The sequence below is a fragment of the Nicotiana attenuata genome, chromosome 2 (assembly GCF_001879085.1).
Source record: "Nicotiana attenuata strain UT chromosome 2, NIATTr2, whole genome shotgun sequence".
In the NCBI taxonomy this organism is placed as follows: domain Eukaryota; kingdom Viridiplantae; phylum Streptophyta; class Magnoliopsida; order Solanales; family Solanaceae; genus Nicotiana; species Nicotiana attenuata.
In genome coordinates, this window is record NC_031990.1 from 84437009 (window position 1) to 84450797 (window position 13789).

Consider the following 13789-nt stretch of genomic DNA (forward strand, 5'->3'; position numbering starts at 1 on the left):
TATATATATATATATATATATATATATATATAGCAAATGAAGAAAATTTATTGCTACAATTTTATGCTTCATGGCAAAAGAAAATGGAATCTTCGCTATGGATTTTTGAATTTGTAGCTAAACATATACTCCTACAATTGCCACGTAGAACATCGCTATTTATTTTTTACTTTCCATAGCCAATGAGCAAAATCTTTTGCTATAGTTCTATATATTTCATGGCTAATAGTATGGAATTTTAGAGTACTATTGCCACGAGACTAGACTATAGAAATAGCCACAAAATTTGAGTTTGCATAGCAAATAAATTAAATCTTCCGCTACAATACAACATTTCGTGACTACAATATGAAGATTGCTACAAATTTTGTTCCTCGTGGCAAAGGAATAAAATCACTTGCTATAAGTATATTTTTCGTAGCAAAAAGCTTGTACTATCATAGCTACAACACACAAAATTTTTGTAGCAATAAATATTACTCCTTAGCTACGGACCATGTAAAGTCTGTAGCTAACTTTTAGCTACGCTACATTTTGCTACGAATGCTACGGAAAAAAATATTGTGATTAAAGTATTTTGCCACGAAAATTTTCATATTTTGCTACAATATTTTTCATAGCTATAAATGTGTAATGTTGTAGTGCACCTCCACTACTAACTATTTGCACCTCTAATCAGTTGTGAGGTTAAGTCTATGCTATATAATATTTTGGCGAAGGAGAGAGTGATGAAAAAGGTGGTTCAAGATTCGTATTAGATGACATGTTCGAATTTCATATGTGACATTTAAGTATTGTTATCAGAATTATTGGCTCCACAACTAGTATGCTCCACTACACAACCACCTCAATTGCTTATCACCACCAGTAGCCATCACCTCTTCTACTACAGCCTACCACCACTAGCCACCTCCACTATAACCGTAAATAGCACTAGCTACCGCCTCACAACTATAAGCATTAAACAACAGCACCACTAATATTTGGAGTGAGCTTAAAGCAAACAATTGCTACAAATTCCTGTAAATTACGAATTATATTTTATTATTCTTTTATTTGAATTTATTATTATTTAAAGAAAATAAACTTTACACAATTTGATTCTTAGAAACAAAAAGCTTAATTATCCACAGTTCAAGAATAAATATCTTAATAATCGTACGTATATACGGTCAAAATCGGGATGCCCCTTTTTGTTCAACTGACCAAGGCTAGAACGTGGTAGATCAAGTTTGGACCTCGATTTTTATCTATGGCACGAGGTTAAGTTATCGAGACCCTGGGACCGATTAAGCTCGAGGTCGACCAAGACCGAGACCAAATAAGATGGAAATCGAAGCTAAGTCGAGTAACAAAAAACCGAGATATCCGAGATCGGCCAAGGATCGTGGTGAGAATCTCGGCGCGAATCAAGTCAAGACGAGTTGTTCAGCCAATCATGGGATTTCCTTCCATATTTAGAATTGTACCTTAAGTAGAATTCCTCTACTATATAAAAGGGTTTCTAATCATTTGTAAGAGACATTGTTCTCACGTATCAAAGCAATATAACATTTTCTCTTTAGCTCATATTCTTGTTCATCAGCTTGTTATATTTTTAACCGTTCTTGCACCAATCAATTCGAGGGTATTCACGTTCGAAGGCCGGATTTCGTTCAAACACTGGTTTGCTTTATCCTATTGTTAATTTCTATTACTAATCTTTATATTTATCAATTGGTATTAGGTGAAGTCATGTTTCCTTAAAACCACATTACAAGTTTAGTTGTTATCCAATTTTAAGGATAAAAACAGTTTGGCGCCCACCGTGGGGCTAAGGATAATAGTGATTGCCTGGTATTAATTCTCGTAACACACACTACTTTACGCTTATTCTCGTGAGTGTTTTTGATTTCAGGATCAACATGTCTAACTCGCAAGAAGTACCCACTCATGCCGATGAGGGTCTCGGTTTCCATGGAGAAAACGACAATGTAGCCACCCCAGGGATCGAAGTGCCTCAAGCAGGCCACGAGGGAGTACTGATCGCAGACCCCGTCGATTTCAGTTCGCACGTCGCCCTAAATGCAAATCTGGGCGTCAACCCTGGAAATAGTGTCTGTAGAGATGCCCGAGTAGCCGATCAAAACGCACAGAGCGGTGGAGAAGGCGGAATTAGCCTTTGAACGATATTCGAAATGTTGCATACCCACAAGCTGCGATAGCGCAACTCCAAAATAGAATCGAGCACCAAGCAGAATTAAGCTCAAAACATCACAAGAAGTTGTTCATAGAATCGAACCTATACCGCAGAAATCGAACGCCAATGAATCGGGGACTGATCCCGCCATTATGAAGATGCTCGAGGAGCTTACGAAGCGGATTGAATCAGGTGAAAGGATAATCGAGGCTAATGACAAAAAAGGTAGAAACATACAACTCACGGGTTGACCAAATACCGGGGGCACCCCCAATTCTAAAGGATTTGGATTCGAAGAAGTTCGTGCAGAAGCCTTTCCCTCCAAGTGCAGCTCCGAAGCCCATTCCTAAGAAATTTTGTATGCCAGAAATGCCCAAATACAATGGGACCACCGGCCGTAATGAGCAAGGCAATTCTTACACATGTGCAATAAAGGGGAATGACTTAGAAGATGATGAGATTGAATCCGTTTTATTGAAGAAATTTGGGAAAACTTTATCGAAGGGTGCCATGATATGGTATCATAACTTACCACCTAACTCTATTGATTCGTTTGCTATGCTTGCAGATTCTTTTGTGAAAGCCCACGCCGGAGCCATTAAAGTTGCAACAAGGAAATCAGACCTCTTCAAGGTAAGACAGAAGGATAACGAGATGCACAAAGAATTCGTATCTCGGTTCCAAACGGAGAGATGGATTTGCCTCCAATCACCGACGACTGGGCTGTTCAAACTTTTACACAAGGTCTCAATGCTCGGAGCTCCATAGCTTCACAACGGTCGTTGAAGCAAAATTTGATCAAATATCTAGTTGTCACTTGGGCCAATGTACACAAGCGGCATCAGTCGAAGATTAGGGTCGAAGATGATCAAGTGGGAACTCCAATTGGTTCGATTTATCCTAGCAGGCCCGTGGACAGAGTTAAAAGGGACGTCGATTAGGAACCACGATCGAATAGAGACAGATACCAGCCATACAGTGGAGATCGGAGAAATAACGGGCCTGGACGCAACCCCATACGGAATGATCGAGGATAGAGTTCCCGGGGGCTTATGAGCAGAAGTGGTTTCGATAGGGATGCCGGGTCCAAGGAGGTACCTCGACTGTCTGAATACAACTTCAGCATCGATGCATCAGGTATTGTATCAGCCATTGGTCGGATTAAGGATACTAGATGGCCCAGACCCTTACATACCGATACAACTCAAAGGAACCCTAATCAAATGTGCAAATACCATGGTACCTATGGTCATAGAACCAAAGACTGCAGATAGTTAAGGGAGGAGGTAGCCCGTCTATTCAACAAGGGTCAGCTTCGAGAATTCTTAAGTGATCTGGCCAAGAACCACTTCAAAAAATAGAGATTCGAATAGGTAGAACGAACAGGAAGAGCCACATCACGTAATTCACATGATCGTTGGTAGGGTCGATATCCCTCAAGGACCAGTATTCAAACACACCAAAGTGACAATCACAAGGGAGAAACGAACTCGGGAATACTTACAAGAAGAAACCTTGTCTTTCAACGACGGGGACGCAGAAGGGATCGAACAACCTCACAATGACGCACTGGTAATATCTATCCTTATGAATAAAATTCAAGTTAAACGTGTGTTGATTGATCCAGGTAGCTTGGCAAATATTATTTGATCAAGGGTCGTAGAGCAACTCGGCCTCCAAGATCAGATCGTGACCACAACTCGGGTAATTAACGGCTTCAACATGGCAAGTGAAACCACCAAAGGGGAAATCATTCTGCCAGTAAACATGGCCGGGACTATCCCGGAAACAAAGTTCCATGTGATCGAAGGCGACATGAGGTACAATGCGCTGCTCGGAAGGCCTTGGATTCATAGTATGAGAGAAGTGCCCTCGACGCTTCACCAAGTCTTGAAATTCCCAACATTAGAAGGAATCAAAAAGGTGTACGGTGAACAACCCGCCGCCAAAGAAATGTTTGCAATCAATGATATAATACCAGTATCGGCGGTGTCATCAACAAAGGGATCAGAGCCGAAGGAAAACTAGAAGTCAAATAGCAACCACATTCGCCGGCCTCGGCCCGATCGGGAGAGCAAGAAACTTTCGAGGAAGATGATTATATGATACGCCAAACCTTCGTAATCCCTGATGATTCCGATGCGACGAATTCAACGGTCGAAGATCTGGAACAAGTCATACTGATCGGTATCTGCCGATCAAAAGGTATACCTGGGCACGGGGTTAATTCTCGAGCTCAGGAAAAAACTCGTTCAATTCTTTTTAAATAACATGGATTGTTTTTCTTGGTCCCACCTAGATATGACAGTGATCCCACCGGAGATCACTATGCATCGACTGAGCTTGGACCCGAAGTTTTGCCCGGTGAAGCAAAAGAGAAGACCTCAGTCCGAGGTAAAACATGCATTCACTAAGGACGAGGTAACAAAACTTCTCAATATAAGATCCATTCGGGAGGTAAAATATTCCGAATGGTTAGCAAACGTAGTTGTAGTCCCTAAAATGGAAAAAAAACTTAGAATGTGCATAGACTATAAGGATTTAAACAAGGCATGCCCTAAAGATTCTTTTCCTTTGCCGAATTTTGATCGCATTATCGATGCCATGGCCGGCCACGAGATCCTTAGTTTTCTCGATGCCTACTCCAGGCTCAATCAAATACAGATGAACCCGGAGGATCAGGAAAAGACTTCGTTCATCACTAAGTACGGCACCTATTGCTATAATGTAATGCCGTTTGGACTAAAAAATGCTGGTGCTACTTATCAACGCCTAGTAAATTGAATGTTCGAAGAACAAATAGGTAAATCAATGGAGGTTTATACTGATGATGTGCTAGTTAAGTCCCTGCCAGCATAGGACCATTTGAGACATTTGTAGGAGACCTTCTACATACTGAGAAAGTATAACATGAAGCTTAACCCGGAGAAATGCGCGTTCGGGGTCGGCTCGGGCAAGTTCCTCGATTTTATGGTATCAAATCGGGGGATAGAAATCAACCCCGATAAAATCAAGGAAATCGAAGACAACACAGTTGTTGATAATGTCAAGGCTGTACAAAGGTTAACATGATGCATAGCCTCCCTAGGTCTATTTATTTCGAGGTCCTCAAATAGGAGCCACCGATTCTTCTCAGTGCTTAAGAAAAAGAGCAATTTCGCATGGACCCCGAAATGTCAACAGGCTTTGGTGGAACTCAAACGATACCTGTCGAGCCCACCATTGCCTCACACCCCAAAGGCAGACGAGCAACTTTGCTTGTACTTAGCGGTCTCGAAGATAGCGGTAAGTGGGGTCTTAGTTCGAGAAGAGCAAGGTCCACAATTTCCTGTCTATTATGTTAGTCGGACCTTACATGAAGCCGAGACCTGGTACCCATACTTAGAAAAATTAGCGCTTGCTTCAATAAGCGCCTCTAGGAAATTAAAACCATATTTTCAATGTCACCCAATTTGTGTTGTAACCACCTACCCCCTTCGCAATATTTTGCACAAGCCCGAACTGTCGTACAACTTTCGAGGTTAGTGATCGAAGAAGGACACGCCGAGATAAACTCCACAAGTCTAACCTGGATTGGAGGAATAAGTAATTCAAATACCTAAAGAACGGGAAGCTTCCATCGGATCCTAAAGAATCAAGGACTCTACGCACTAAGGCCGCACGATTCACTTTGGTTGAAGATGGAACACCGTATAGGAGAACGTTCGATGGACCGTTAGCAAAATGTTTGGGACCAGGAGACACCCGACTACGTTCTACGAGAAATTCACGAGGGCACTTGCGGAAACCATTCCGGCGCCGAGTCATTGGCAAAGTCATCACAACAGGATACTATTGGGCCGATATGGAAAAAAACACTAAAGAATTTGTCGAAAATGCGACAAATGTCAAAGGTATGCACCGATGATCCACCAGCCCGGAGAGCAACTCCACTCAGTCCTATCCCCATGGCCGTTCATGAAATAGGGGATGGATATCGTCGGCCCCATACCATCGGCCCCAGGTAAAACTAAATTCATTTTGTTTATGACTGATTATTTTTCTAAGTGGGTTGAAGCACAGGCCTTCAAGAAAGTCAGAGAAAAAGAAGTCATAGACTTCATCTGGGACCACATTATATGCCTGTTCGGAATGCCTGCCGAGATCGTATGTGACAATGGAAAGCAATTCGTCGGCAGCAAAGTGACAAAGTTTTTTGAAGAGCAAAAAATAAAAAGGATTCTATCAATGCCGTATCATCCCAATGGGAACAGATAGGCCGAATCGACAAACAAGACCGTCATCCAAAATCTAAAGAAAAGACTGAACGAAGCCAAAGGAAAATGGAGAGAAGTACTGCCCGAGGTCTTTTGGGCATATTGAACAACATCGAAATTCAGTGCGGGGGCAACACCATTCTCTTTAGTCTATGATGCCGAAGCTATGATCCCGGTTGAAGTCAGAGAACCTAGCTTCTGGTTTCGGTATGCAACGGAGGAGTCAGATCACGAGGCTATGAATACAAGCCTAGAATTGCTAGATGAAAGATGGGAGCCGCACTCATTCCAATGGTCGCGCATAAATAGCTGACTGAAAGGTACTACAATCGAAGAGCCAATCTTCGACACTTTAAAATCGGGGACTTAGTTCTGAGAAAGGTCACCCTCAGTACTCGAGACCCAAACGAAGGAAAACTTGGCCCAAACTAGGAGAGACCATATCAGGTCCTCGAAATCGTCGGAAAGGGATCCTACAAACTTGGCACGATGGACGGCAAACAATTACTAAACAATTGGAACATATCACTCCTCAAACGATATTATTGCTTGTAACGACCTGGCCGGTTGTATTGATAATTAACACCACGATCCCCTAATAACTGCTTTCTTCGTGTCTTTTCTTGGTATTGTGGTTTGCCGGGATGGTTCATCTTGAGTTTCGGAGTGTTTTGGGACACTTAGTCCCTAAATGAGAGTTTAAGTCTTAAAATTTGGTCCGTAGTTAGAGCAGTGTGAAGACAGCTCCTGAATGGAATTCCGTCAATTCCGTTAGCTCCGTATTTCGGGCTTAGGGACGTGTCCGGATTGTGTTTTGGAGGTCCGTAGCTTATTCAGGCTTGAAATGGCAAAAGTTGAAAGTTTGGAGCGGGCCGGTAGTGAAATTTTTGATATCGGGGTCGAAATCCGATTTCGGAAGTTGGAATAGGTCCTTCGTGTTGAATATGACTTGTGTGCAAAATTTGGGGTCAATCGGACGTGGTTTGGTTGGTTTCGGCATCGGTTGTAGAATTTTTAGATTTCAAATTCACAGGTTTGGATTGGAGGGTGATTCGTGGTTTTAGCGTTGTTTGATGTGATTTGAGGGCTCGACTAAGTTTGTATGATATTTTAGGATTGGTTGGTATGTTTGGTTGAGGTTTCGGGGACCTCGGGTGTGTTTCGGATGCTCAACGGGTCATTTTTGGACATAAGAAGATGGCAGATTTTGCTGGTGTTTTATTGCAGAAGATTTGTTCTTCGCATTCGCGAAGATGATCCTGCGTTCGCGAAGAAGAGTTGGACAGGAGGAGAAAATGCTCTTCGCGTTCGCGAGTCTGGGGACGCGTTCGCGAAGGTTTGAACTCCAATGTATCGCGAACACGTGAGGGGCATCACGTTCGCGTAGGGAAGTTGGAGCAGCTGGGACCCTGGGAGTTTACTCATCACGTTCACGTAGGAAGAGTCGCGTTCGTGAAGGCTCTAGCAGCTGAAGCTTCGCGTTCGCGAGAAGGAGCTCGCGTTTGCGAAAGAGGAAAAATGAGCAGATGAGTTTTGTTCTACGCGAACGCGAGGTGGTGGTCGCGTTCGCGAAGAAGGTCATAACTGGGCAGAATTTACAGTTCAAAACGAGGGTTTGAGTTCATAACTTCAAAAATTGATTGAGAGCTCCGTAGAAGGCGAAATTTGGAGATTTTTGGAGGATGTTTGTGGGTAATGATTCCTAACTCCTTTTTGATTATATCCCATTAATCTAAACATGAATTCATTATTTAATTTCGGATTTGGGGTGAAAAATTGGGGAAAATTGAGGAAAGTTCTTAGGCCGAATTTTGAGATTTCGATCGAGATTTTGGTATCGGATTTGAGTGAATTTGGTATGGTTAGACTCGTGAGTGAATGGGTGTTCATAATTTGTGACTTTTACCCGATTACGAGACGTGGGCCCCCGGAGGATTTTTGGGTATTTTCCTATTTTGTTACCTTAGCTTTGAATTAATTAGTTAAACTAGTCGCTTGTAGTTTTATTTACGTTATGTAATTGATTTGATTAGATTTGGGCCACTCGAAGTTGGATACTCGTGGCAAGAGCGTGATATCAGATTGATTTTGAGCTTGGTTCGAGGTAAGTGGCTTGCCTAACCTTGTGTGGGGGAAACTCCCCTTAGGATTTTGGTACTGTTGTTATATGAATGTCGTGTACATGAGGTGACGAGTGCGTACACGTGCTAATTGTTGAAAAGACCCGTTTTCATTAAGTAAATATCTATGTTTTTCTTTTAATTGAGCAAATGCTAGTATGTGAAGCCTCCTGTTTAACTTAGAAAAGCATGATTATATGACTTAACTGTCTTATCTTCTTTAACTGCTTACTTGGATTTTATGTAGCATGTTTAGAGTAGAAATTACCTGCTTTTGATACGAACTTGAATAGACATGTAGATTTTCTTGTTGAGACTGTTGTGTATTTACTTTGGGATTACGGAACTGTATTTCGGGAGATCCCCCTGCACATTTATATTTGGGACTACGCGACGGTATCCCGGGAGATCCCCTGTACTGGATATTTACTTTGGGACTACGCAACGATATTCCGGGAAATCCCCCTGCACGTCTACGATTTGGACCACGGGACGGTATCTTGGGAGATCCTCTGTACATTTACGTTTGACGGTATGCCACGTCCGCATACCTAGAGTTATTGACTTCTAGTATTTTCTTTTGTTTAGACTTTTGGAGTTAGAACACTATGTATTTCTTAAGCTTGTGATTCATGAGATTTCGGATTTTGGGAGTGCTATGTTTCAGTTCGAGAGTGTTATTATTGTATATGCCGAGCGGCATTTTAAACTCTTTTATTAAATTTTACCTGTTAGTTGGCTAGTTTTGTATCTTTAATTCATTTTTCCGCAAATTGTTAGGCTTACCTAGTCGTAGAGACTAGGAGCCATCACGATAGTTCACGGAGGGAGAACTTGGGTTGTAACAAGTTGGTATCAGAGCTCTAGGTTCATAGGAGTCATGAATCACAAGCCGATTTATTAGAGTCTCGTGGATTGGTACGGAGACGTCTGTACTTATCTTCGAGAGGCTATGTAACTGTTAGGAAAATTCCACTTCATTTGAATCCTTGTCATTCGAGATTATTGATTTCAAAACATTAAACCTCTATCTTCTATTCTCTCACAGATGGTGAGGACACGTGCTACCGGAGAAGACCAGGCACCCGCGCCCCCTGCTAGAGCCGCCAGAGGCCGGGGCCGAGGTAAAGGCCGAGGACTTGCATGTGTTGCAGCCAGAGCACCCGCGTGAGCTGCTACAGAGGAGCCACCAGCAGCTCCAGCCGGTGCCCAGGCGCCTGATACACCTACTACTGCTACTACTCCAGCTCTCCAGGAGACCCTTGCACAATTCTTGAGCATGTACACCACTCTAGCTCAGGTAGGGTTGATCCCCCTTGCTGCAACCACATCTCAAGCTTGGGGAGGAGCACAGACTCCCACCGCCCGCACTCCAGAGCAGCGGGTTCAGGTTGATTAGATCCCATAGGTTATACCGGTACCGCCTGTAGCCCCAGTTCAACCCGAGGATAGGGCAGCAGCTTCAGAGGAAGAGCTGCAGAAGCTTGAGAGGTTCAAGGAGTACAAGCCTCCTACATTCAGTGGTCTAGCATCAGAGGATGCTCAGGGATTTCTGGAGGACTGCCACCGTATCCTCTGCACTATGGGCATATCAGGGTCGAGTGAGGTTTCTTTCACTGCCTTCCAGCTTCGAGGGGCAGCCTATTAGTGGTGGCGTACTTTTGAGTTGGACGGTCCGACTGAGGCAGCTTCCCTTTCATGGACCCAGTTTTCGAATATGTTTTTGAGGGAGTATGTCCCTTAGAGCCTCAGGGACGCATGTTGCGCGGAGTTTGAGCATTTGCGCCAGGGTACTATGACTGTTTCAGAGTATGCTGTCCATTTTAGTGACTTGGCTAGACATGCACCGGCCTTGGTTTCTACAGTTCGTGAGAGAGTTTGCCGGCTTATTGAGGGGCTCATTCCCAGCATCAGGTCTAGCATGGCCCGGGAGTTGGAAATGGATATTGCTTATCAGCAGGTGGTGAGCATTGCTAGGAGAGTAGATGGCATGCTTGCTCAGGATAGGGAGGAGAGAGAGGCCAAGAGGTCTCGAGAGTCGGGCCATTATTCTGGTGCCCGTGCCCTAGCTGCAGTTCGCCATGGTAGGGGTTATGTGAGTCGCCCCGTTCATTCAGCTCTTCCAGTAGCTAGTGGTATTCTAGTTCCGCCTATACCTTAGGAGCCTTATTATGCACCTCCAGTATCTAGTGTGCCTCCTGCACGAGGTGTCATTAGTGGTCAGTCCAGCAGACTTGGCCCGAGCCAGTCACAGTCGCCACGCCCTCCTAGAGCTTGTTTTGAGTGTAGCGACACACGCCATATGGTGAGGGATTGCCCTAGGCTTAGGAAGGGTGCACCTCCACAGCCTTCTCAGCCACAACGTGCTCCACCAGGTCCTTAGGCCATGATTTCAGTACTAGCTGCCACCCCACCTGTGCTGCCAGCCCGAGGTGGAAGTCGGGGTGATAGGGGTCGTCCTAGAGGGGGAGGCCAGGCCAGATACCATGCCCTTCCTGCCCGTACTGAGGCTGTCGCCTCCAATTCCGTCATCATAGGTATTGTTCCGGTCTATCATAGAGATGCATCAGTTTTATTCGATCTAGACTCCACTTATTCTTATGTGTCCTCTTATTTTGCCCCACATTTGGGCGTATCTCGGGATTCTTTGATTTTCCCTGTTTATGTTTCTACTCCTGTGGGAGATTCCCTTGTTGTGGACTGCATTTATCGGCCGTGTTTGATTTCTCTTAGTGGTTTTGAGACTAGAGCCGATTTATTAGCTCAGCATGGTAGATTTTGATGTTATCTTTGGCATGGACTGGTTGTCGCCCCATTATGCTATCCTTGATTGTTATACCAACACCGTGACGCTGGCTATGCCAGGTGTACCGCGAGTAAAGTGGAGGGGTACTTTAGATTACACTCCTAGTAGAGTTATTTCATTTCTTAAGGCTCAGCGAATGGTTGAGAAGGGGTGTGACGCGTATCTAGCTTATGTGAGAGATGTCAGTATTGATACCCTTACAGTTGATTCAGTCCCAGTAGTAAGGGATTTTCCTGATGTGTTTCCAGCTGATCTTCCGGGTATGCCACCCGACATAGATATTGATTTTGGCATTGAATTGTTGCCAGGAACTCTGCCCATTTCTATTCCTCCTTATCATATGACTCCTCCTGAGTTGAAGGAGCTGAAGGAACAGTTACAGGAATTGCTTGATAAGGGCTTTATTCGGCCTACTGTGTCACCTTGGGGTGCTCCTGTCTTGTTTGTGAAGAAAAAGGATGGTTCTATGCGTGTGTGCATTGATTATCGCCAGTTGAACAAAGTTACAGTGAAGAACCAGTATCCTTTGCCTCGTATTGATGACCTGTTTGATCAGTTACAGGGTGCTTGAGTGTTTTCTAAGATTGACTTGCGTTCAGGTTATCATCAGTTGAAGATTCGGGAGCCAGATATCCCGAATACTGCCTTCAGGACTCGGTATGGTCATTACGAGTTCGTTGTTATGTCATTTGGGCTGACCAATGCCCATAAGCATTTATGCATTTGATGCACAGTGTATTCCGGCCATATCTTGACTCGTTCGTCATTGTCTTTATTGACATTCTGGTATACTCCCGGAGTCGGGAGGATCATGAGCAGCACCTGAGGACAGTGCTTCAGACTTTGAGAGAAAAGAAACTATATGTGAAGTTCTCGAAATGTGAGTTCTGGTTGGATTCTGTGGAATTCTTAGGTCACGTGGTATCGAGTGAAGGGATCAAGGTGGATCCGAAGAAAGTGGAAGTAGTGCAGAGTTGGCCCAGACCATCCTTAGCTACAGAGATCCTTAGTTTTCTTGGCTTGGCGGGTTATTACCGCTAATTTGTTGGGTTATTTTCATCTACTGTAGCACCTATGACCAGGCTGACCAGAAGGGTGCTCCGTTCAGGTGGAAGAAAGAGTGTGAGGAGAGCTTTCAGAAGCTCAAAGACAGCTTTAACTACAACCCCCATATTGATATTGCCTACAGGTTTGGGGTCTTATACTGTCTATTGTGATGCCTAGAGGATTGGCCTTGGAGCGGTACTGATGTAGGACGGTAGGGTGATTGCCTGCGCGTCCAGACAGATGAAGGTGCATGAGAAGAATTATCATGTCCATGATCTTGAGTTAGCTGCTATTATTCACGCCTTGAAGATTTGGCGTCATTATTTGTACGATATTCCTTGTGAGATCTACACTGATCACCGGAGTTTGCAGCATCTATTCAAACAGAAGGACCTTAATTTGCGCAGAGGAGGTGGGCTGCTTAAGGATTATGATATCACTTTTATACCACCCAGGGAAGGCCAACGTGGTGGCCTACGCTTTGAGTCGCCGGACAGAGAGTTTGGCTTATCTACCGGAAGCAGAGAGGCCTATGGCAATGGATGTTCAGGCCTTAGCTAGCCAGTTTGTTAGGTTGGATATTCGGAGCCCAATCGGGTCCTATCTTGTGTGGTTTCTCGGTTTTCCTTGTTTGATCGTATCAGGGAGCGTTAGTATGATGAACCCCATTTGCTCATCCTCAGGGACAAGGTTCTGTAGGGTGATGCTAGAGATGTGACCATTGGTGATGACGGGGTATTGAGAATGCAGGGTCAGATATGTGTACCAGTGTCGATGGGCTTTGGGAGTTGATTCTAGAGGAGGCCCACAGTTTGCGGTATTCCATCCATCCGGGTGCCGCGAAGATGTACTAGGATTTGAGGCAGCACTATTGGTGGAGGCGGATGAAGAAAGATATAGTTGGGTTTGTAGCTCGGTGCCTCAATTGTCAGCAGGTGAAGTATGAGCACCAACCGGGTGGCTTGCTTCAGCAGATAGAGAATCCGCAGTGGAAGTGGGAGCGGATCACCATGGACTTCGTAGTTGGACTCCCACGGACTTTAAGGAAGTTTGATGTTATTTGGGTGATTGTGGATCGGCGGACCAAGTCCGCACACTTCATTCCTGTGTGTACCACTTATTCTTCAGTGAGGTTGGCTGAGATTTATATCCGGGAGATTGTTCGCTTGCATGGTATTCCAGTTTCTATCATTTCAGATAGAGGTACTCAGTTCACATCACGGCTCTGGAGGGCCGTACATCATGAGTTAGGTACTCGGATGGAGTTGAGCACAACATTTCACCCCCAGACAGACGGACAGTCCGAGCGCACTATTCAGATTTTTGGGGATATGCTCCGTGCGTGTGTGATGGAGTTTGGAGGTTCTTGGGATCAGTTCTT